This window comes from Elephas maximus, chromosome 13 (genome assembly GCF_024166365.1).
Source record: "Elephas maximus indicus isolate mEleMax1 chromosome 13, mEleMax1 primary haplotype, whole genome shotgun sequence".
NCBI classification, from domain to species: domain Eukaryota; kingdom Metazoa; phylum Chordata; class Mammalia; order Proboscidea; family Elephantidae; genus Elephas; species Elephas maximus.
The window spans coordinates 75,646,212-75,670,987 of NC_064831.1; the positions used below are offsets into that span (position 1 = coordinate 75,646,212).

The following is a 24,776-nucleotide window of genomic DNA, read 5'->3' on the forward strand; positions in this document are numbered from 1 at the left end:
CCTGATGTCACCTACAGGTGCCAACTTCCTGCCCTCTGTGCCTACACAACAGGCTGACCCACCCAAATCAGAATGCCGCCAAAGGGCTTCCAGCCACCAGCCCTATTCTTTGGAAGAGTGCTCTCTAGAGAAGGGGTGCTTCATAGCCAGCAGAGGAGGAACTTGCTGAAGGAGGAGACAGCAGATCTTTCAGCTGTATTTTTTTTTTTTTTTCCAATCTCTCCAGTGGCTCATCTGACACCCTCTGCATCTCCTGCTTCACTTTTCTGCTATGTCCTATGAGTTCGGTTGCCAAGTGTGGATGGATTGCGAACTTTGGACTTAGATACACCTGGGTTCAAATCCCACTATCATCTCTTATACGTGTGAGATCTTGAGAAGGTGATCACCTTCATGAACCCTAGTGTCCCTATCTTTAAAATAGGGACAGAGATGCTGTTTCTCACAAGGTCATTGAGTTAAAAGAGTCTAGCCCAGTATCCCACCACCCAACTGTCAAATTGTTGTACTGTGATGGACAGGTTTCAGCAAAGCTTCTAGATTAAGACAGACTAGGAAAAAAAAGGACTGGTGATCTACTTCTAAAACTTAGCCAGTGAAAACACTATGGACCACAACAGAATATTCTTTGATATAGTGTTGGAAGATGAACCCCCTAGGTAGGAAGGCACTCAAAATACACAGTGGCTGCAACAACAGACTTGAGCAAACCAATGATTGTGAAGATGGCACAGGACCAGGCAATGTTTTGTTCTGTTGTACATGCGGTCGCCATGAGTCGGAGTTGACCTGATGGTAACTAACAACAAAGCCCAGAATCTGGCTTGTAGCAGGTGCTCAGCAAACATTGGTTCTCAATCTCTTCCCCTTGCCAGGATCAGGGGAAATCTAGTCTGAAGAGCCATGCCCTGATGTAACATTTCTGGAGAGCTCCCTACATTTCCAAGTTGATTCAGTCATTATAAACACATATTAAGAACACACCTCTCCCCAAAAAGAACACAACCCAATAGAAGAATTTCACTTGGGATTATTTCTTGGTAAATTTTTAGAAATGCAATTGAACACAGAAAAAGTGCTTTCATAAATTATTTGTAAACAGCAGGTGTGAAGTGGAAATTTTAGGTAAAATGAGAAAGAATTCAAGCAAAAGCGCTGTTATTATCTCTCTAAGGGGTTTCTCAACTTTCCGGTCAGCATTTCCAGGGGAATCTCCCTACGTGAACGGGACAAAAACACAAGTCCTCCCTGGTTTATACTATAGTGATGTGATCGTGTTGTTCTTCACTCAGAACCCACTGCTGGCTCCCTCAGGCCTCATGATGAAGCCCAAGCCTTCTGACACACCCCAGATTGGCCTCTGCCTCTTCCTCCAGCTCCACCTTCTCCCATCCCCACCACCCTGTTCACACTAAACCACCTCTGACTCCTAACGCATCCTGTTCTCTCTGCCTTTGCATGTTCTAGACCCCATGATGGAATGCCCCATTCTCCTTCTGCAGAGACTCAGCTAAACACTGCCTCCTCCAGGCGGTCTTCCCTGAACCACCACGCCCCCAGTCCCAATAACACTGAAGAGTTAGGTTCCCTTCCTGTGCTCCTGTTTACATACCTCATACCACATCTGGGACTGGGGGGATCCTTGGGGACAGGGGCCATGCCACTATCCTTTATATCACAGAATTTGGCACATGATAGGAGCTTGGTAAATATTTGTTGATTAAATGAAGGAATAAAAAGATGACAAAGGGGGTTTTTTAAGAGAAAAGAGCATTCAGGACTGCACAGGCTTCTCCCCCATCTTCCGAGCCCTGTGGTCCATAGGTGCGATGATAACCATGGATGACACACACAGAGTGCACAGCTTGAGAAGTAGGTTCATGACCCCATTTTACAGGTCATGAAACCAAGGCTCAGGGAGAGTGTGGCTCATCGGAGGAAGGATGGTGAGCTAAGACAGAAAGCCATGGCTCCCCTGATCCTGAGTCCTGGGGCTTGAAGTGAGGTTCTCTGAGCCCAGTTAAGTAGGGAGAGTTCTTTCAGATCTGTTCCTACCCATGGGGAAAAGAGTGGCTGTTTTATGAGGTTTCCATTCTACAAAGAACATGGGGACTAGAGCTCCCAAGACCAAGAAGGTGGCAGGTCAGAAAATGGAACACACACTGGAGCAAACATTTGACTCTGTCAGGCCACAGAGAGCCGAGACCCTTACCCTCAGACCCAACACCCCCAAACTGCTAAGGACTGGGGTGTCACACCCTGCTTCACAGGACACCAAAGCTGCCCACTACTTGTGCCCTTAGTGGGTACAACACCATTAAAAGTGGGCCCACTATTTCCTAAAATCTTAACTGGCTAAGAAGCAAAGTGACAAGTGTCATCTGACTCTAGGGTAGCAGTGTGGGATCTGTGACACGGTGTCATACATGGGGAGGACAGAGTGTGGAATGGGATGGGCCATTCAGAGAAGAAAGGGAGGATCGGAAAGATAAGAGATCTCATCCACTAGGCAGATAACGGGGCTAAAATGACAAAGGAACTCCAAGCTGTCGCTGGTGCTGTGAGAGAAAGAAAGAGCATATTAGATTTTAAACAAAGCCCACCCCAAGGGAAACATCCAGCCTCCCTCTCCCAACCTGCGCCTCTCATTTCCAGCACACGAGACGGCAGGTTCATATAAACCGAGACGTCATGTTCACATAAACCGAGACGTCCCTCATCTCAAGGGGCTGGGGTTTTGTGTTTTTGTTTTCTGTAACCTATACAGGCAGCAGCTGGCATGCTGTGTCTCTTGGGTAGGAGGCAGCTCAGGCCTCCATAGCCCCTATGGCCTTCCTGCCAGGCCTGAGGAAGGAGGGCCAGCTTTGGCTGGGCCTCAGCTGGGCCAGTGCTGCTGGGACAGGAGGACAGAGGGGGAGGGGAGCCAGCAAACTGAAGAGGGAAAGCGCAGTGATGTGGTTGGATGTGCCCAGTCCAGACGGTGGACACCGATCTAGGCGTCAGCAGGAGCAAAAAGGAAAGAAAAAAGCTAAGGAGAACGGAAGGTCCCCAGAGACCTGATGAACTGCCATAAAGACTGAGTGCTATGAGGGAGCTAATCCGTGACTCCAGGAGGAGGAAGAGAGAGGAAAGGAGGAAGAGACAGTGAGGAGCAGGAACAGGAAGGCCCAATTTAGCCTAAGCAAATGCTACTTCCTCAGTAATTCCATCAAATCTCATCCCCCTCCCCCACCCCAGGAGATGACTGAGGAATCGGGCTGCAAGGGGCTGTCAGTCTGAAGCAGTCAGAGGCCTGCACAGGAAGTCTTCTGTCCTCCCACCCCCACAAACACCAGCCCAGCCAGGGAGGACCAGCTTGGCGTTTGTCCATTTGCTAGCCGTGGTCTCTGGTGTTAGGGGAGGATGTTTGTTTTGTGAGACTCCTCTTGGAAGAAAGACCAGTTCACTGACAGACTCTGGAGTCCTCAAAGCCAGCTTTGCTCCAGGAGCCCCCAAGGATGGACACCTTGAGATGGTTTCCCTGGGGAGCCTCATGCCTGCCCAGATGCCTAGAGTTGGAAGAGTTAGAAGACAAGGCCACCAGTTCCCATCGCACACAAAGGAGCAAGGATGGGAGACTAGCTTTCACAAGTCTTATGGTGACCTGGGTCTCTCAGGCCTTTTCCTGGCCACTGGCTTTTTTGTGCGTGTGGTAAATATCTATGTAATAAAGCATTTGCCATTTCAAGAACCTTCACACGTACAGTTCAGTGACATTAAATGTGCTCATCATGCTGTCCAACCATCACCATTCCCAATTTGTTCTATCACCCCTAACAGAAGTTCAGTGTCCCCTAAAACCACTGACCAAATGCTTCAACCAAGATGTGTAAGACATTGGAAGAGGTATCTTAAAAACTCAGAACAGCATTTTAAAAGAGTAAAGCTTAATTTTCAGCTAAAAGCGATCAAAATACTGCACAATGTTTCTTTGGAGGTAAATTTAACCATCTAAATCAAGAGGCCTTAGAATGCATCCTTGGCCCAGTGATTCTCGTCTACAAATGTAGCCTAAGGAAATAATCAAGACTGTGGACAAAAATATCCAAGGATGTTTACCACCAAACCAAAACTCAAACCCATTGCCATCCAGTTGATTCCAACTCATAGCAACCCTATAGGACAGAGCAGAGCTGCCCTAGGGTTTCCAAAGCTGTAATGTTCATGGAAGCAGACTGCCACATCTTTCTCCTGCAGACTGATGGTGGGTTTGAACTGCTAACCTTTTGGCTGGCAGCTGAGTGCTTAACCACTGTGCCACAAGGCCTCCTTGATGTTACCAATGTTCTTTTTTTGTGTGTGTGCTTTAGGTGAAAGTTTACAGCTCAAGTTAGTTTCTTATTCAAAAATTTATATACCTGGTTCTATTCCTGGTTCCCCATGTCCATTTATCCAGTTTCCTGACCCTTCCTGCCTTCTTGTCTTGTTTTAGGGCAGGAGTTGGCCATCTGGTCTTGTATATTTGATTGAACTAAGAAGCACGTTCCTCACGTGTGTTATTGTTTTAGAAGCCTGCCTAATCTTTGTCTGACAAAGATTTGGCTTTGGGAGTGGTTTCAGTCCAAGTTAGCAGGTTATCTGAAGGCCATAATCTTGGGGGCTTCTCTAGTCACTGTCAGATCAGTAAATCTGGTCTTTTATCATGAATTTAAATTTTGTTCTACAATTTTCTCCTGCTCCAGGACCCTGTATTATGATCCCTGTCAGAGTTGTCGGTAGTGGTAGCCAGGCACTATCTAGTACCTTTGGGCTCAGGCTGGTGGAGACCACCACAGTGTTCTTTGTAAGTGAGAAAAAGAGGAAACAACCTAAATGAAGGAGAATGCTTAAATAAGTTATGATTCATTTGTTTAAAAGAGTACCATGCAACCCTTTAAAGTGACTTGGAGAATATTTAACCCAACAGAAATTTCAATTAACATACTGTTTAAGTAAAACAGTGTTTTATTACTTTTTTTTTGGGAGGGGGCTCCCCAGGGTATGTACAGTATGAGCTCATTTTTTAAAATGAAAAGATTTTTGCTGGAAGATTATGTAATATACTAAAATATTAAATTGCAGGTGGTTTTTATTTTCTCCTTTTTGCCTATTTATACTTCCTAAATTTTCTGCAATAATCATGAATCACCTTGTAACAAGAAAAAAAATCAATAAAAGCTATTTTCTAAAAAACAAAAAAGGAATATACTAGTAAGATCTAAGACATTATTCATTCCTTGGACATTCGAATCTGAATGGAATTTTTTTTAAAAACTGGACAGAGACACCTTAAAACCACCCAAGAATAATTTCAAAGACTAAGAAGTGGTTTCCAGAAAAGAGGAATTAAAATCCTCCAGGACCAAGTAAGGGCGGGAAAGGTGGCAGCCACCAGCAGGGAGCCAAATCTGCTAGAAAATTCCATTGAGTACTCAGGATCCAACTTTTCTGTATAGGTCCTTTGAGCAGCTGTTGCCAGAGGAGGGTGATAAGAAGCACGCAGAGGGGCTACAAGAGGCAAAGCAAACTGCCACTTCACCTTTGTCCGTGCTTAAGAAGACAATGGCCATTTCTTTAGACAGTGAATTCAAAGAAGAGAAAAGAGACCAGCCAGTCCCTGAGCAGAGACTGGTTAATCTAGATGGCAAAAGGGAATGAATTTTTACAACCAGTGTATAATCAAGGAACCCCGAACTAGTTCCCAATGAGTCGATTCGGAGACTCACAGCAACCCCACGTGCGCAAAGAGGAACTGTACTCCACAGGGTTTTCAAGGCTGTGACCTTTTGGAAGTAGATCACTAGGCCTTTATATAGAGGTGCCTCTGGGTGGGTTTAGAACTGCCAATCTTTCAGTTAGTAGTCATAAGCACTTAGCCAATTGTGCCACCTAGGGATTCCCATAACCAAGCCACAAAAGTCCTGAAATACAGGTTTGGAGCCCTGGTGGCACAGTGGTTAAGAGCTTGGCTGCTAACTAGCTGCTAATCAAAAGGTCAGCAGTTGGAATCCACTATCCTCTCCTTGGAAACCCTATGGGGCAGTTCTCGGTCCTATGGAGTCGCTATGAGTCGGAATCGATATGATGGCAGCAGGTTTGAGTTTTTGGTTTTGGAAGAGAAATTCTGACAAGATCTTTAACTAAAGTAAAAGAACTCAGCTGATGTTACACAGACATTTTCCCAGATAATGAGATCAAACACAAGAAGATAATGGAGTGGAACGGTAGGGGAGGGCATTAAGTGTACCATTTAAAGAAGTAGGCCTTTGCGTAAGACGCCCGATAGTCCAAGGAAGGAAACGTTCCATGGGACGCACGTTTCATTATTCAAGTGTCAGGAAAACCTGAGGAGCAAAAGGAGATGTCTAAATTTCTCCAGTCTTCTTTATAATCAAAACCTGAACGCTTTAAAGTCTATCTCACATTCCAAAAAATTCATTCATTTGGGAAAGGTTTATTGGGTGCCTCCTATCCATTCATGCAATTAGCAAATAGCTGGGTGCTGACGGGTACGCATTTTACGTGGGCGCAGCACTGTGATGTTCAAGGCACTTCCAGTTCCACCAGACCAAAAAAAAAAAAAGGATCACGTGGGTCATTAGGATTCGTTCCTCTTAAAGTGACATACATAGTGGCACAGTGTCAGGGTATGGACGAGCCCGCTCAGGCTTAACCAATCAACCAAGCAGTTGCCATCAAGCCAATTCACACTCATGGTGACCATACGTGTGTCAGAGTAGAGCTATGCTCCGTAAGATTTTCACCGGCTGATTTTCCAGAAGTAGATTCCCAGGTACCTCTGGGTGGACTCGAACTGCCAACCTTTCAATTAGCAGCTGGGTGCAATAACCTTTGTACTAGGGACTCCAGCCCAGGCCCACAGATCCTGAAAATGTCCATCCCCGGAGCATTCCTCAGCCCAAAAAGACCCTGCCTCTTTCTTAAGGAATGATGACTCCAACTTAGAAAGTAAATTTGATGCTGCACATGAGGACAAGTGGTGCTGGATGACTTTGTATCTCTAAAGATATCAAATTCTTCCCCCGGGGGAATCCATAGCCTATAACTACAACCTTGTATTATCCATGGCCAGCCCCTTAGCTTTGCTTTCCATACACTGTTTCTCTTCAGCAAAGAGGAAACAGTCAACACAGGTGTTTCTGTGAGACAATCATAAATTTTTTTTTTTTTTTTAATGCAACCCTCCCTTTAATTAAAGAGATGCCAGCATCCAATTGCACCTCTGGATAGAAAACAAACAAACACACTTATTCTTCCAGAATATTCCAAGTACAAAGTGCCTTCAGCCCTGAAAACTTCCCTGCCACAAAACAAAGTGAAGGCGCCAGCTTAGGGAACTAGGAAAAGCACCCTGGACGCCTAGCAGCAGCTGGTACCTACCTGAGGCCAGCTCACAGACAGTAACAAAAAAAAAAAAAGCTCCCTCTAAATAATGTGAAGGTTCAGACACTGATAAAAGCTGGGAACTTCAAAGGTAGGACTGCAAAGCCCATCCCTAATCCTCATTGTGTCTGATGTGGCAGCCGGGATCTGGGCTCCTCTCCACCACCTACCGCCTGAGCTTTGCCCCGTAGGCACGTCTGAGCCCGCACGCCAGCTGGAGCAGGGGCAGTGGAACTCTACACTTACTCTCTTGGAAGAGAAGGGCCAATACCATGGTCTGTGGAAGTGACCAACTGACAGGCAACTGTCCTTGACCAATGGAGATGTTGGTTTAAAAAAAGAAAACATATCTACAGAAATGACTCTAATTGCTCAGCATTCAGAATTGGGTTCAAAGCCAGGTTTCAAGGCTAACTCTCTCCATGAACTTGGGCAAGTCATTTCAGAATTTTGAGCCTTGGTTTCTTGCTCTATCAAAATGGGAACTGGCATGGGGTTGCCTAGGGGAGGAACTGAAATAGCCTATGTGAGAATGTACTGAGTTGAGCAGATCTTTCTCTCCTTCTCCTTCGCTTCCTCCCTCTCTCCCTTCCTTCTACCCCAAACCCCTTCTTTTCTTCTTTAAAATATTTTTTATTAGGTTATATATGCACAAGGCATAAATTCAAACTCCCCCCCACCCCAGCTGTGGAAAACTGCTGTTCCTGGTTCCCTAGGTATCCTTGAAGAGCCACTGCATAGCCAGGCACTGTGCCCTTACTTTCTCACTTAAGACAATATCTTAACAACCCTTCCACATCAACATATAGAGAGCTTCCACATTCTCTTTTACAGCTGCACAATATTGGATTTTACCAGTTAATCTACCAGTTCTCTACTGATGCATGTTTAGGTTACTTCCATTTTTTCTTTTCTTTTACGAGCAATGATACGTTGAACTACCATGAAAAATACACTATTTCACATGCATGCACATATCTTTAGGGTAAATTCCCAGAAGTGGAATTGTGTGAGCACTTCTAATTTTAATAAATATCGTCAAAATTCTCTCTATAAAGGTTGTACCAGTTTACACAACTATGTCAATAACTATCACATGATTTACACAATTATGTCAACAATTATACGTGTGCCTGTTCCTCACTACCACCTTTCCACAGTAGAGTTAACTTGCATTTTTCTTCTTCTTATTGGCTGGACACTCTTTCATATGATTAGGAACCATTTGTATTTCCTTTTTAGGGAACTCTTCATGTTCTTACCCCATTTTAAAAATTTGGTTGAATAGGGGAAGAGCAGGTGGGAGTACGGAGTAAGATGTATGTAAACTTACATGTGACAGACTGATTGGATTTGTAAACGTTCACTTGAAGCTTAATAAAAGTTAATAAAAAAAAAATTGGGTTGATGGTCTTTTTCCTATTCATCTGCAGAAGCTCTTTAGATATTAAGGAAATTAACTCTGTGATACATATTGCAAAAATTTTTTTTTCTGTTTTGATAACTGGAAAGCTCTCTTTTGCCTTTGTTGATGATGACTGTGCCTTGCAGAAATTTTTTACCTTTGTAGGGTCAAATCTATTAATCTTTTATAGCTTCTGGGTTTTGAGTCATATTTAGAAAGTATTTTTCCTGAGTTAACTTAAAAATATTTGACATTTCTAATCCATCTGAAATTTATTTTGTTGTAAGGTTTTTTTTTTTTAAGATAGCCACCTAGTTGTCTCAAGGTTGTAAATTTGAAAATGCCATCTTTGTTTCACATTACTTCATCTTTGAGTCCCTTCTCCTTCCTCTCTTCCAACTCATGCCCAGTTACCTCAGCATTATGCTTTCTCTCCATGCCCCCCCACTCCTTTCATTCCATTTGTGAGCCAAGATCTGCTTCACCGTATCATAACTGACATCCATACAAGTTGTATTGAATCTCAGTATCTTAAAGCAAGTAGAAGCCTCAAAAGCATCCCTTCATTTTATACCTAAGGACACTGAGATCCAAAGAGGGGAACCGGACTTGTCCAGGATCATAGGGCAGGTTAGTCCTTCTGATTTTTTTTTTAATTCGAGAAGAAGAAAAGTATTGATTTTACTATAAATTCTATCCAATCAATAAATATCTATTAAGCAACTACTCTGCCCCACAGTAAGCTAGGCACTGGGGCTCCAGAAATAAATGACACGGCACCGAGCTTTCAAGAAGCTCAGAGTTCAGTGTGGGACCTGAACAGAGACCAAAAGGTAAGATGACAGTGGCCTATGAATGTGGACAGACTGGTAAATTCTGCAAGGGATGACTTTGGGAAGACTCAGAAGATGCAGTTTTCAGTTGGGCTTGATACAACTAGGACTTTGTCCAAAGATGGAGAGAAGGGCACTTGGCAATAAGGGAACAATGAGACAAAGCAGGGTATCTAGTGGTATACAGCCATGAAGGAAGTAATCTGGGTTAGTGTTTGGCTCTTGGCAGAGCTTAAAAAAAAAGGGGGGGGGTCCTCTGAAAATCTATAGCTATTGGCCAGCTCTCATGTGGGTTTGGGCCCTGGTTCTAAAAACTGCAAGCTCAGAATTATAAATAAAATGGATTCATTTGTAAGATCTACAGGTGTCAGGCAGAAGGAAACACGTATCCTCCCTGGAAGAATGTACCTTCATCTATACTTCAAAGAATTCCCACAGAGAGAATTCTAACTAACATAAGCTCACAATCAAAACTCAAAACACAAGGAAACAAGCCCTCAAGAGTGGGAGTCAGCAGAAGCATCAAACAACAGAACCACACCTGGGAATACTTCACATACTGGAATTAGCAGCTACAGAATACAAAATAAGTATGTTTAATACGATTAAGAAAATAAAATGGGGAATTAAAAGTATGAGTAAGGAGTAAGAGATTATTAAAACAAACAAAACAGACCATAAATATTAAAAAAAGAATAAAATGGATACACAGAAACAAAAAAATACAATTATCCAGATTAAAAACTTAACGAATGAGCATCAAAAAGAATAATAATGCAATAGCTAAAACACATCAAATGTATTAAAATATGCAAGCTAATAGTGATACTAAAAATATCTCAATGGAAAGGTTAAACAGAAGATTGGCGATAACTAAAGAATTAGTGAATTGGAAGACAGATAAGAAATATATAGAAAATAGCACAAAGAGACAAAAGTAATGAAAATATGAAAAAAGAAGCTAAGAGACACAGAGGATGGAATAAGATCTAACATACATCTAATTGGAGTTTCAAAATGAGAGGATAGAGAGACATAACAATAGAGAGGAAATATTCAAAGAGAATGGCTGAAAATTTTCCAATATTATTCAAAGTTCCAATCCTTAGTTTCAGGGAGCTCAATAAATCCTTAGCCAAAAAAAATCTACTCTTAGAAACATATTAAACTAAACACATAAAACACACACACAGAGCAAGAAGCAGAGAGAAGAGATTACCTAAGGACAATAACCAGGCTACCAGCTTCTCACAGCAACAATGGAAGCAAGAAGACAGTGTAATAACTAAATACTAAGAGAAAATAACTATCAAGGTAATGTTTTATACCCAGTAAAACTATCTTTCAAGAATAAGGATGAAATGAAATTTCAGCCAAACAGAAACTTAAAGTTTATCGCTAAATGCTCCTAACCATACTGGGTTCTAATACCAGAATTACAGCCAAGTATGTAAGAAATATGAGTAAACAAAATGGTAAATATATGGCTAAAGCAAAGGCTAACCATATACCCATCCACTTCTGTCGAGTCAATTCCGACTCATCGCGACCCTATAGGACAGAGTAGAACTGCCCCATAGAGTTTCCAAGGAGCACCTGGCAGATTCGAACTGCTGATCTTTCGGTTAGCAGCCATAGCACTTAACCACTACGCCACCAGGGTTTCTATAGAACATTAAAAATAATGTCCAATTTGTGGGGTTAAAAAGAGAAACAAAAGGCAGCTAAAAGTGCTAACAACTGAATGTGAACAGGGACAGCGGTGATTTTATACAAAGTATTCCAAGGTTCTTGAGTTGTTTGAAGAGATACAAATATCAACTAACTTTAAACCTTACAGGGTCTGCATGCATTGAAAGAACAGAAATACCGTGTGTATGTTCCAAGTCAGAGAAGGGAGAAAGTGGGGACATGGGAAGGGAAAAAGCTTTCAAGCAATTAAAAATAATGAACTGAGTAAAATGAATTAAAAAAAAAAAACAAAAAAACACAGAAAGCACATAATTAGATAGTAGAAGGACATCCATATATATCCAAACCCATAACAAATGTAAACAACCTGAACTCTCCAGTTAAACAGCATAGATGTCAGACTGGATTGAAAACAATAGGAAATTCAACTCTAGGTTGTTTGCAGGAGGCGTGAGGACAGGGACATAGACCAAAAGCCCTTGCCATGCAGGCTGAAACCGCAGGCATGGAAGGGAAGCAAGTAGCAGAGAATCATGGCCAAGACACCAAAGCAAAGCAAAGAGAGGAGCGAGTGGCAGAAAAAACAAAATCACACAGCAGGAGGACCAAGAGCCCTGGTGGTGCACTTGGTAAAGCGCGCAGTTGCTAACTGAAAGGTCAGCAGTTCAAACCCACCAGTGGCTTCATGGGAGAAAAGACCTGGCGATCGGCTCCTGTAAAGATTAACAACAACAACAAAAAACTCAAACCATTGCCAATTCCGACTCATAGAGTCCCTATAGGACAGAGCAGAACTAACCTATAGGGCTTCCAAGGCTGTGATCTTTACAGAAGCAGACTGCCACATCTTTCTCCTGTGGAGCAGCTGGTGGGTTCGAACCACTGACCTTTTCGTTAGCAGCCAAGTGCTTAACCACTATTCCACCAGGGCTCCTTCCTGTGATGATTACAGTCTAGGAAATCCTATGGGGGCAGTTTTACTCCGTCCTATAGTGTTGCTAGGAGGCGGAATTGATTCAAAGGCACAAAGCAACAACAGGAGGAGGACCCAGTTGCAGCGACGAGTCAGAAACCAAAGAGGGGTGAGATTTTACAGGAAGAGGGACTGTCTCCATGACAGTAACTGCTGCAGAAAAGTCAGGTGAGTAGAGGCCACAAAATGGACCACTGGGTATGATTAAGAGGAGGTCAGGGACCTCTAGGAGAACCTGTTGGTCTTTCTACCATTGCGGAGCTGGGAAGGAGAGTAGGAGAGAGGAAGTGGACACATAGGTGGTGGAATCTTCTTTGGAAAGTCCTGGGGTGAAGAGAAGTGATGTAGGAGGGGGTTTGGGGAAGTGAGCCTGCAGCTGTGGATGGGGAGTTGGGGCACAAGAGGATGTAGGGTGCTCATTCCTAGGGAGGGTTGGGAACAAGGGATGGGTTGATGGTGAGCACATGGAGAGTAGCTCAGGAAGACAGGCATAGGATGGCCAGCAGGGTGGGCAGGGCTGCTTCAAGGAGGGCTACACCATGGGAAGACAGGAAGAGTTCAGAATTTCAGAGGTGGCTCAATTCCGGGTAATGGCAAGTCCACAGTTGGTCTTGTGGTCTGTGGGTTGTAAATGGAACCCTGAAGGGAGGTGAGGGGCTAGTGAGGATGATGGGCCCGAAAATCAGACATGATAGAGTTGGGTTCACCAGCCAGCATCACACCAACCTCCAAAGAGTACATGGTGCTTGTTAAGAGGCTGGCTTGGACATGGTCCGTTTGAGGAGAGTATGGTAAATTATAAAACCACCACTGAAGTTTGGTTATTATTTATTACCAAAGATATACAGGACAGCCTTCCTATTTGGAACCTCACTCCGTTGCTGCCCCCTGGCAAATGAAATGGCATGATGGCATTTAGTCAACCCCAGACAAACCACAGATAACCAAGAGTCATCACAAAAGTTAGCTTCCCATTTAAATCTGGTGGATGCATATTTCTGCGTTCTTTATTTCGTTTCAGTATATATACAGGTAGTTTCCAACACTTACAACATACTCAAGTTACGACAAACTGTACTTAGGACTGTCCATTTTTGTTTTTTACATCTTATCGTTAGTACATCTTCCTGGGAGGTAGTTACGGAAAATGCGTGCAGGGGATATGAAAAAATTGCTGAGTTATGTGAACGCACTCAGGATAACATGACAGAAGAGATGGGTGGAAAAATCATCCATATGGCAAGAAAGCTGAATTTAGAACTCAGTATCACCGATGTGGAACAGTTCATAGACCACAAAGGAGGGGAATTGATAGATCAGGACTTAATAGATTTTGAAGAAGAAAGGAATGCTGAAGAAGAAAGAATGAGGCAGTGGCAGGAGAGAAGTAGTCAAAAAATTTTACAGTGAAAGGATTAGCTGGAGTTTTTTTCTAAACTAAATCAGGGGCTTCAGTTGCTTGAAAACATGGACCAAACACTGATCGCTTTGCTAAAGTCGGAAGGCAGATACGAGAAGCAGTGAGATGTCACCTCGAAATAATATATGAAGAAAAAAAGAAAAGGACCATACAGACAATTCCAACTAATTTTCTGACTAGAAACACCATCCCCATTCCCAGAGATACTCCAGATGATCCAGAACTTCCACAAGCAGAGTTATTACCACAATTGACAAAATGCCAACATTGTCCAACTCTTGTTCATCGTGGGAGGAAATCTTTATGAGTTGTGTATTTTTTATGTATGTATTTATTAAAGTATACCTGTAAGTTTATATGTAATGTTTCCAACCCCCTAAGACAAAGTTTGGATTTATAAAGATACTGATAATAAAAGGCAATAATAATGAAAACAAATAAAAGAGGTATTCGATTTACATCAGAACCGACTTATGATGGAGTTGATGGAACGGAATCCTGTTGTAAGTCGGGGACCATGTATTTTACAAACTGGGGGATAGAGAAGAAGAAAGGGAAGATATTCTGGCCATATTGTGATCCCTTATTCTCAGCTTCTGACTGCAATGAAAATTGTCATTTCTAACAGTTGTCTCAGTACTCCTGGAAATATACACACACAGATCACATATATTTAATATCGGAAATTCCTTTATGGTTATGGTCATGGAAAGCAGAACCAAAACCTCCTTAGAGGCCCTCCCAAAAAACCAAACCCATTGCTGTCGAGTCAATTCCGACTCATGATGACCCGACCATGTGTCAGAGTAGCACTGCATTCCACAGGGTTCCATGAATGGCTGTGACCCTTTGGAGATAGATCACCAGGCCTTTCTCCTGTGGTGCCACTGGGGGGATTCGAACCTCTAGCCTTTCCGTCAGTTCAGCACAAATCATTTGACCACCCACGGACCTCCCTAGAGGCCAACCACTTCTAATAGTCCTTTTACTCCATTTACAAATATATATAAAGATAACACCTAGTGATAAAAATTCAAATGACACAGAAATGGATAAAATAGAAGACAAAAGGCCTTTGTACTTGGGCTAGGCACTTGGGATGGTGGAAGGGTTGAGTCTGTGAGATACACACATTAATTGTTATCGTTAGGTGCCGTCGAGTTGGTTCTGACTCATAGCGATTCTATGCATAACAGAACAAAACACTGCCCGGTCCTGCGCCATCCTTACAATGGTTGCTATGCTTGAGCCCATTCTTGCAGCCACTGTGTCAATCGTCTTGTTGAGGGTCTTCCTCTTTTTAGCTGACCTTCTACTTTACCAAGCATGATGTCCTTCTCTGGGGACTGATCCCTCCTGAGAACAGGTCCAAAGTACCTGAGATGCAGTCTCACCATCCTTGCTTCCAAGGAGCATTCTGGTTGTACTTCTTTCTCCCAAATACATTAATTAGTAGGTAATAAAAGCTGGTTATTTTACCTTTGAAGCTGCTGACTCAACATACATCATTTGGCCCTTTGTCGTGTTCCATTGAGTTGATTCCAACTCATAGTGACTTTGTATAACAGAGCAGAACTGCCCCATGGGGTTTTCTAGGCTGTAATCTTTATGGGAGCAGATTGCCATGGAGCCACTGGTGGGTTCAAACTGCCAACGTTTCAGTTATCAGCCAATTGCTTAACCAGGGCTCCTTGCTTTGGCCTCTATTATCCTTTAATCCCTCCTTTCAGAACCTACCCCAATTTCCTGCTATCACCTCACTACTCTTATTTAATGGTGCAATTCTTCAAGAACCTTCTTTCCAAATCTACAATTTTTAATTTAGCTTTTAATGGGGCAGCAGTCTTGTTTTCTAATTCTTTTCTTTGGAAACAAGCAGGAGTTGGGCCCAATTATGATATAGGCTTTCCCGGGCTAGGAGCCCCCGGGTAGTGCATGTGGGTAAGCACTTGACTACTAACTCCAAGGCTGGCAGTTCAAAGCTACCCATAGTTGCCTCACAAGAAAGGCCTGGCAATTTGCTTCCAAAAGTTCACAGCCTTGAAAACTTTACGGAGTGCAGTATTACTCTGCAAAACATGGGTACACCATGAGTCAGAACCAACTAGACGGCAACTGGTTTTTTTGGTTTTGTTTTCACAGGACAGCCTGGCAACTTGACATGACTTGTAACATGTTTCCTTGTTTCACACATGAACAATTCAGAGATGTTTACTTGTAAAGTGGAGGCCTCTGTAACCTCAACTCTGTGCTACCAAAAAGAGTTCATCCTTAATCCTGCCTGCCCTGTTCCTGAGGTTAGACTTTACAAGTAGGGACTCTAGGATCCAACTGCCTGGGTTCGAATCCTGACACTAGGTGTGTGGCCTGTTCAATCTAAAAGAGCTAATATGTGTAAAGTGCTTAGCATAGTGCCTGGCCCATATTACCAGCTGCCTTTGAGTCAATTTCACCTCATGGTGACCTCATGTGTGTCTCAGTAAAACTGTGCTCCATAGTGTTTTCAACGGCTGATTTATAGGAATATCACCAGGCCTATCTTCTGAGGTATCCCTAGATGGACTCAAACTGTCAACCTTTCAGTTAGTAGCCAAGCACTTGGCTGTTTGACCCACCCAGGGATCTCATACTATAATAAAAGAGCTGGGTCAGCTTAATCAAGAAAGATATTCAACCCTTGTTCTTCCAGAGCACAGACTCTTTTGAGGCTGGTGAAAACTACCGGTCCTCTCTGCAGAAAAGTGTGCACACACATAACTCTCTGCATGCAGTCTCAGGTGCATGCCAGTGACCCCAAGATTTAAGCTTTCTGTCCTTTCTATAATAGAAGCCCTGGTGGTGCAGTGGTTAAGCACTTAGCTGCTAACCGAAAGGTCAGTGGTTCAAATCCACCAGACTCTCCGTGGGAGAAAGATGTGGCAGCCTGCTTCAGTAAAGATTTATAGCCTTAGAAACGCCATGTGGCAGTTCTCTTCTGTTCTATAGGGTTGCTATGAGTCAGAAGCGACTGGAAGGCCATGGGTTTTTTTTTTTTTTTTTTGGACAAGTGATGTGGAGATCTCAGGGATAAAACTCTGGCAATTCTTAAAGTATTATGTTCACAACGCATGAAACTACTGAGCAGGCTCCTCCCTCCCCTCGTTTTAGGTTCCACTTTTGGCAGAAATGTTACACACCATTTTTCCCCAAAGCCCTTTTTGACCCCTGCGATTTTTTCTCTTGTTCCAGGCCAAATCCTTCCCGGGTCACCTTAAGACAGTCCCTCTGTGTGCAACAAAGCCCGGCATCCTTCTTGGGAATTATTCTCATTCTTCTTAGGAGCTCTGATGGTCCAGACCATCTTCAGCGCCTACTGAAGTCAAATCTGAATATAGACTAGTACGTGCTGGGCCCCAACCAAAGACAAGGCAAGGCAGGAGGTGGTGCTGTGTAAGCCCAGGTCCTTGCCTTCAACAGCAAAGAGACAACGCAAGCCTAAAAAAGCCAAAGATCAGAGAAGGCAGAAGGAATGTGTAAGATTATCTAATTCCCTTGCTACCCAGAGAAGTTAACTGATTTTTCCAAGGTCACCCAACCATCCAGGGCAAAGCTGGGAACTAGAGTTTCCCAGTTCAGTACTTTGTTTCCATCAGTGTTCCTCAGACTTTACTAAGCGTGTGAATTGCTTAAATTACTATGCAAGTGAGTCTTGTTAAAATGCAGATTTAGCAGGTCAGCTGAGGGGCCAGGGTCTGCAGTTCTAACCAGCTCCCAGGTGATGCTGACCACATACAGATTAGCAGGATGGAGAGGCTTCAACTAGCTTACTGTGGACCCATTGTCAGGAAAGACCAATTGCTAGAAAAGGACATCACAGTTAGTAAAGCAGAGGGTCAGCAAAAACGAGGGAAATCTTCAAGGAGATGGATTGACACAATATAGCCAAAACGATGGACTCAAACATACCAACGATCATGAAGATGGCACAGGAGCAGGCAATGGTTTCTTCTCTTATACGTGTGGTCGCCCTAAGTTGGAGCTGATTCAAGGCCACTACCAACAACATCAAGGTTAACCAGTAACACCATCCTGGTGAAGCCTCTTCATCTACCTTTCAGGTGGCTGTTTAGATGTCCTTCTCTGGAAAGCCTTCCTTCCCCTCTCCTTCTAGACCTGATTATTCACTCTCATGGCCCTTTGAAGCATTTATAACAACTGTAATTAAAGATTATTTGTGTAATTATTAGTTTAATGTCTGTCTTCCAGGGAGACTGCAAGCTCCATCAGGACGGGGACCAGCATGGTCTCTGGTAAATCACAGCCCTGCATCCCGGACTAGGAAGGTAAGGTTTACACGCATGGGAAACATCTTCTGGAGCGTCAAGGGCAACAGTGACATTTCTAGCTTTATAATTCCTACTGGTTTCAAATATATGCCAACCAAATTTTAAGTTGAAAAGCAAGCCTTTCCAAAAAAGGCCTCCGAAACCTTTTTCTGGGGCATCGGTGGTTCAAAGGTAGAATTCTTGCCTTCCATGCAGGAGACCTGAGTTCGAGTCTCAGCCAGTGCACCTCACGTGCAGCCACTACCCACCCGTCATTGGAGGCTTGCGTGTTGCTATGATGCTGAACAGGTTTCAGTGGAGCTTCCAGACTAAGACGAACTAGGGAGAAAGGCCTGGTGATCTACTTCCTAAAATCAGCCAACGGAAACCCTATGCGTCACAATGGTTCTCTGTGCACAGGGTCACCATGAGTTGGGGGCCAAGTTGATGGCATCTAACAACAACAAATCTTTATCAATTGCAAAACAGCCCTGACCTGGTACTTGCCACACTGGCCTGGGGAGTAGATAGGCCCTTGAACATAAGCATTCCCTTATGTTCCTCACTGGGTGAACCATCTTTGGATACTGTGAGGGCCCTGGCAAAGGAAGCAGTGGCCATGCCCCCTGAGCAGCCTCACGCCACTGCAGACTGACAATTTCTTCTCTAGTTTTTCTGCTGCCATCCTTTGGAGGAACCGTGAAGCTCTGAATGCTCAGCTCCTTGGCAATGGGCAGAGACATCTGACCACATCATCATTCGAGAAGGCAAACTTTAAACCTGCCTTCAGATCCCAGCCCCGTCACTTACCAGCTCTGTGACCTTGGATGGGTTAATCCTCTGTGCGCCTACTTCCCAATCTGCCAAATGGAACTAAGAATGAGGTAGCTAGCACCTGTGAGGACTAAGGGAGATGATATATATATACGAAGCACTTAGAATGATCCTGGTCCTAGATACATGATTACAGTCGGTCCTCTGTATCCTCGGGTTCCGCATCCGCAGATTCAACCAACCACAGATCAAAAATATTGGGGTGGGGAGGGCGTAGAAAGTTTCAAAAAGCAAAATTTGAATTTTCTGTGCACCGAGCACTACCTTGAATCCATGCGAATGAAATGATATGTGGGCAAACTTTGCAGTAGCTCCCCACCATTTATTTCACAGATCCTCACTCTCTCCAGCACCCTTTTGAGCATTGTTCGCCTCGTGTCTTGTCATTATTCCCTAATCAATACAGTACTGTATGACAACTATCTACATAGCAGTTACCTTAGGTATTATAAGTAATCTAGAGATGATTTAAAGTATATAGGAGGATGTATACAGCTTACATGCAAATACTATGTCATTTTACATAAGGGACTTGAGCGTCTTTGGATTTCATATCCACAGGGGTCCTGGAACCAATCCTCCATGGATATTGAGGGGCCGACTGTGTTATTATTCTCCCCAGACCTGAGTCCAACTCAGAATCTCCCTATTGTTTTGCAGAAGTCTGCAGCCAATTCAGGATCTCCTCTTTCCAGCCCCCTCCTGCCGTACCTGTCTGGAGCTTGTTTCAAGCAATGACTCACAGCATAACTCTGCTGCTTCCATCACCTGCCATTCCTGCCTGTGTGTGTCATTCATGGGTTCCTTCTGGCAGGAAAACCTTTCCCTAACCTCTGGCACACTCATTCAACAAGTATTTATCAAGCGACCACTACATGCCAGGCCCTGTCCTAGGCACTGGGCTCAGCAGTCAACAAAGACCTCTACCCCCATGGAGCTAGTAGTGCATACTAGTAGGGGTTCAGTCCAGGTTTCTGGCCCTTTCTGATGCCCCCTTTTCTTCTCCCCTGACCAATCCTAAATAAATTACCCACAAGTACAAAGCATGAAGAAAGCGTCCCAGATTAAAACATGAGAAATGCAAACTGGTAACATCCTGATGACTAAATGCTGCCCTGCTGGACCGCTGGACTCTGAAGGTGTCAGCGTTAAAACAGCCAAAAGCACCCACTGCCCACCTGGAGTGATACTGGCCCAGCAAACCCACCAAAATGCCCGTTTAACACACCTAGTTTCGAAATAAGGTGCTCCATTTGTTCATCTTATGCTTGAGGCACGAACTCATGGTTTCAAGTTCTCATGGCCTCGGTCTGTAGACTCAGCTTGATTCGGGATCCCCAGCAGTAGTAAAGGCCATGTGGATGGAGCACTGGTAACGGGGTCTGAAAGCTTAGGTTTGAACATTGGCCCTGCCACTTACTGTGTGATCCCGGGCATGGAGCATTTCCCATACCTCAGTTTCTTTTAGACAGCCTCTAAAGTCTCCTTCCAGCTCTGAAGTTGAAGGGCTGAGATTAATGACCATTAACATGAGACCAGGTTCCTAGATGGTACAAACAGTTCGCACTCCACGGCTAACCTAAAGGCTGGAGGTTCGAATTTATCCAGCGGTACCACAGAAGAAAAGTCCTGGCAATCTGCTTCCATAAGATTATAGCCAAGAAAACCCTATGGAGCAGTTCTACTCTATAACGCTTGGGATCGCCATGAGTCAGAATCAACTTGATGGCAACTAGCAACAACTACATGAGACCAAGCAGATATACAGACTCATTAACTCGACAAAAGGAGCGCCTCCCCTGCACCAGGCCCTGGTTAGCCATGAGGGATCCAGGTGAAGAAATCGAGCATTGGCGAGGCCGGTGGGCCTTCACCTCTCTCCTCCAAGATGTGCCAGACTCCTCCTCTCATTTATTTACTCCCTTCTAACTTCAAACTTGAGTGTTCCAAGCACAGCTCTGCTAGAAATATCTCCAGGCCCCAAAGTAAACCTAAAATAGAAGTTGTGCCAAATCTCTGGTGGTCTCATTAGCCTCCCTCCCTCCACTCAAAAACCATTCCAGACCTTGTCTGTCTCCTTGTCCTCCAGACAGCAGGCCTAAAGTAAGTCCTGATAGGAAATGCTTTTGGAATGGAAGTGGCTAAGAACAGAAAGAATGGCCCACTGGTCACATGCCATGCAAAGAGGACTCATCCAGGAATCTACTCTGAGAGGAAGAGCAAAAGGTTCTAGAAGACTGAACCTCTGCTCTCACTTCAAAACTCACACCAGAGCTCATTCCATGGGCACACAGACAACCAGGTGAGCCTGGAGGAAAGCAAGTGGGAAGTGTCCAACTCCTCTTACCCAAATCAGGTCCTGCAGATTACTGGAGCTCCAGTGAGACTGGAGGACTAGGTGACTGGCAGGTGCCTGGCACAAGGTTACAGGTGGTCCAAGGGCCAACTGAGAAAAACAGAGGAAAGCTCTGGAAAATAACATTGGCTTTAAAACAAATGTGAAAGGGAGAGTCACAGTAGATCTCAAAAATCTAAACCAGACAGGCCCAGCAGCTTTCATCACACACATCAGGAATACATTTTCCTAATGTTTAATGACAATTAGGGACAGTTTCCTTCCTTCTCCCCCCGCCCCCCAACCCTGCAGGTCCTTTCAGGCCCCCTGGTGCAGACTCAACTGGGATGCAAGCCCTGGCCTTTCTACTTGGTACAAGTGAACTTTGACTGTTTTTACTTACACGTGTACAAAGGCAGGACTGGGAGAGCAGCTTCAAAGGTGGCTGGTGACCCCCAAGGGTGCAAAGTCCTTCTCTGCACACCTGTAGGGGAATTTTGTGAGTTTCCCAGGTGCCCACAAGGACTGGTTATATCTCTCCAGGTCGTCACTGGCAATGAGTTTCCATTTTACACAGAAATGAAGGCGCTCGGGTGCCCTTTGCTCAAAGGTGGGCCACGAGGATGGCCCCTCCCTGAATTCCCGGCAGCTCGTAGTGAGAGGGACCAACACCTCACAGTGTCCTGGGTTACATCCCGCCTGAACCACTGCAGGGCTTAGACAGACATTAATGACCGTTTCGGGTTAGTTAAAACCCACACAAGCACCTCCCTAGACCCTTAAATCTTCCCAACTACAGCTCACACTGGAGGGAAGCAGTTGTAGCAACCATAAAAGTCATCTTAAAAGGCAAGTTGGGAAAAAACCGACACGCACTAGTTAGCAAGTCCGCGGTTTGGGGGGCGGTGGCGCAAGGGCTGGATCTGTGGGATTTGCGCGTCTGCGGTGGGGAGGCAGGGGCTGCCGGGTCGGTCACCGCACCCCGGTGCCCACCTGGCAGACCAGGGGCCCCGATCCGACGCCGGCGATCACACTCCACAGCTCAGTCCAATTAGGAAAATGACCGCGAGACGACGGAGAGCGGGCGACGAGGAAGGGGGACTGAGACCTGGGAGGCTAAGGGTAGCCCGTGGACACCCTGCCCGCCACCCCGCCCCCCAGCCGGCCAGCGCCTTCAACAGGTCCCCGGCCCAGGAAGCCCCGACGCCGGCCGGCCAGGGGTCCCGCGGGGGCACCCCCAGCACCCCCAGCGGCGCGCTCAGCCCTCCCCCACCCCCGGCGGGCGGGGACGCGCAGCCACCCCCCACCCCGCTCAGAGAATAAAGTTTGTGGGCAGCCGGAGGGGCGGAGCGGCGAGGGGGTGAAACTTTGAGTCCTGGGCCGGGTGCGGGGGGAGCGCGCCCGGCGCCGGGACACCCACGTGCGGGCCCGAGAGCCGCCACCGCCACCTGGGCCTCCGGCTCCGCCGCCGCCACCGCGGCGCTTTCATTTTTGCTCTCTTCTCTGGCTCTCTTCTCTCCCTCTCCTTCGCGCGCTCTCCTCGCTCTCGCCCTCTTTCGCTCGCTCCCTCCCCCTTCCCCTCCCCCTCCCCCTCCCCCGGACGCCATCTCTTCCTCTTTCCCCGGCTCTCCCTCTCTCCCTCCAGCTCTCCGGCATGAGGGAATGTGGAAGTGAAAGGAAAAGACGACATGTTTGCAGCGCGGCGCGGGCCTGCGCGCGGCCGTCCCCGGGGAGAGGCGGGGGGCGGGTCGGCCGCGGCCGCAGCGACCCACCCCCGCGTCCCCGGCGCCCCCGCCGGCGCGCCGCCCGGGGCTGCTGGGCCGGGGGCCGGGGGCCGCGCGGGACACTCACCCTGGGTCCGGGCGCGGCTCCTGCGCTGGGGCCCTCGGCGGGCCGGGCCGGGCCGGGGGCTCCTGGCTGCCCACCGCCCGGGCTGCTGCTGCGCGCCCGCCGCCCGCCTCCACGCGCGCCCGCCGCTGCTCCCGCCGCCCTCCCTCCGGCTCCTCTTTTTCTCTCTCTCCCTCTCTCTCTCCCCCTCTCCTCTCTCTTGCTCGTCTCTCCTCTCTCGCTCGCTCTCTCACCCTCCCTGGAAGAAGGGAATGAGGCAGGGCTGACGTGAAGGGATGCAAAACAGCTCCTCCTAACCCAGCTCGCAGAGGAAGAGAGAGACAGAAAAGCAGCCCTTTTATCTCTCTTTTGTTTTCTCACTTCCTTCCACCCCCCAACACCCCCCTCTTGTCAGCCCAAGTTTTCTTTTCTCTTTCTACCGCAGAGAGGATTTTTCTTCCTTTCTTTCTCTTTCTTTCGGTTCAACTCTCCCACTTGAATTGAAAGCCTGGAAGGTTTTCTCTCTCTTTTTTTCTTCCCCCTTCCTTCTTCCTCCTTTCTTATTTCTCTAAAAGGGTTTTGTTTGCTGTGGGAGTTTCGTTTGAAAATCAAGTCACGCCTTTTTTCCTTCTTTTCTTTCTTTCTCTTTTTTTTTTTTTTCTCCTCTCAGCAGAAAAGGGGAACAAAGATTAACTGAAGCGGGGGAGAGAGGGAGCGACGGAACCTCCCATGGAAATGGGGGGCCCGGCCCTGGCCGGCACAAAGGGGGCCCGGGGGCTCCGCCCCCCATGGGAAGCCTGGGGCACCCTCCCTAAAGGAGAGTCAGTGGGGGTGGGGGACGCGAGTGCGGCTCCTGGGTACCGGGTTCTTTCGAAGTGCGGGGGGGGGGGTACGTGGAGGCCGCCCCCACCCCAGCTAGAGGTGGAAGGCTGGGTGTGTTCTTATATATTTTAAAAGTAGGCAGATGGGCTTGAAACAAACATCCCCACTGAGCACTCAACTGTAAAAGAGCCTTTAAACAGCTGTTTGCAGAGCCCTGGACGGCCAGACTCGAGGGAGCAGCACGGGCTGCGAGCGCCAGGGCCCGGGCGGGGAAGGGGCTTCAGGAGAAGCTGGGATCGGCCCTTCGTGGGCTCCTAGAGCGCAGGGCCTGCGCCTTGGCCCCGGGGAGCACTGGTTGGGGCGCCGAGGCGTGGCCGCTCGTAGCGCGGGGTCAGGCCCGCGCGGCTCCCTGCAGGACCAAGGGGCTTGGCTCAGCCATGCCTCCTCCTAACTCTGGGGCAGGCTGCACCCCCAGCCTCCAACCTCCAGAACACCCTCCATCCTGCTACTTGGAGCCCCTTTTTCGACTCTGACTCTGGGCCCATCCGAAGCCCTTGAGCAGAGCCCGGCAGAGCCGCCACGAAGGGTCAATTATTCATGAGGCGCCTGGGCGTGCTCCCAAGACCTGCTCTGCCCTCGGCTTCTCCGAAAGAGTGGAGAGAAGAGTAGGGAAAAGTTCCCAGAGCAAAGTTGGCCACATTTCTCATTTTCCCAAGTAAGTGTGGAGCACCTGCTGGATACCTGACCTGTGGTCTGGGGCTGCTGCCAGCTGTTGGGGAGAAACGTGATGTCTTGGTGCCCACATTGCCTCTCCTCCCCTCCCCCCCAGCTTCTGTACGAAACAATACGAAGAGAGGCTGTTCCTAAGGACCAGGTCACCGAGAGGAAGGAAAGCCTGGATCCTCTCCC

General features: G+C 46.4%; 1 protein-coding gene across 4 annotated transcripts in view; it reads right to left on the reverse strand.

Moving 5' to 3' along the window:
- ZNF710 (zinc finger protein 710) overlaps positions 1-23,585 on the reverse strand; it is a 78,951-nt gene extending 55,366 nt beyond the window's left edge. The window contains exons 1-2 of one of the 4 annotated variants that reach the window (XM_049905247.1): positions 21,622-22,427; positions 21,231-21,329 (exon numbers count right to left, since the gene is read on the reverse strand). The gene's annotated coding sequence lies outside the window, so the exon portion shown is untranslated. Of the gene's footprint in view, positions 1-21,230; positions 21,330-21,621; positions 22,428-22,638; positions 22,750-23,069 lie in introns of those variants that run through there. The other 3 variants (XM_049905245.1, XM_049905246.1, XM_049905249.1) reach the window with 3 other exon arrangements.
- Positions 23,586-24,776: the final 1,191 nt, after the last annotated feature.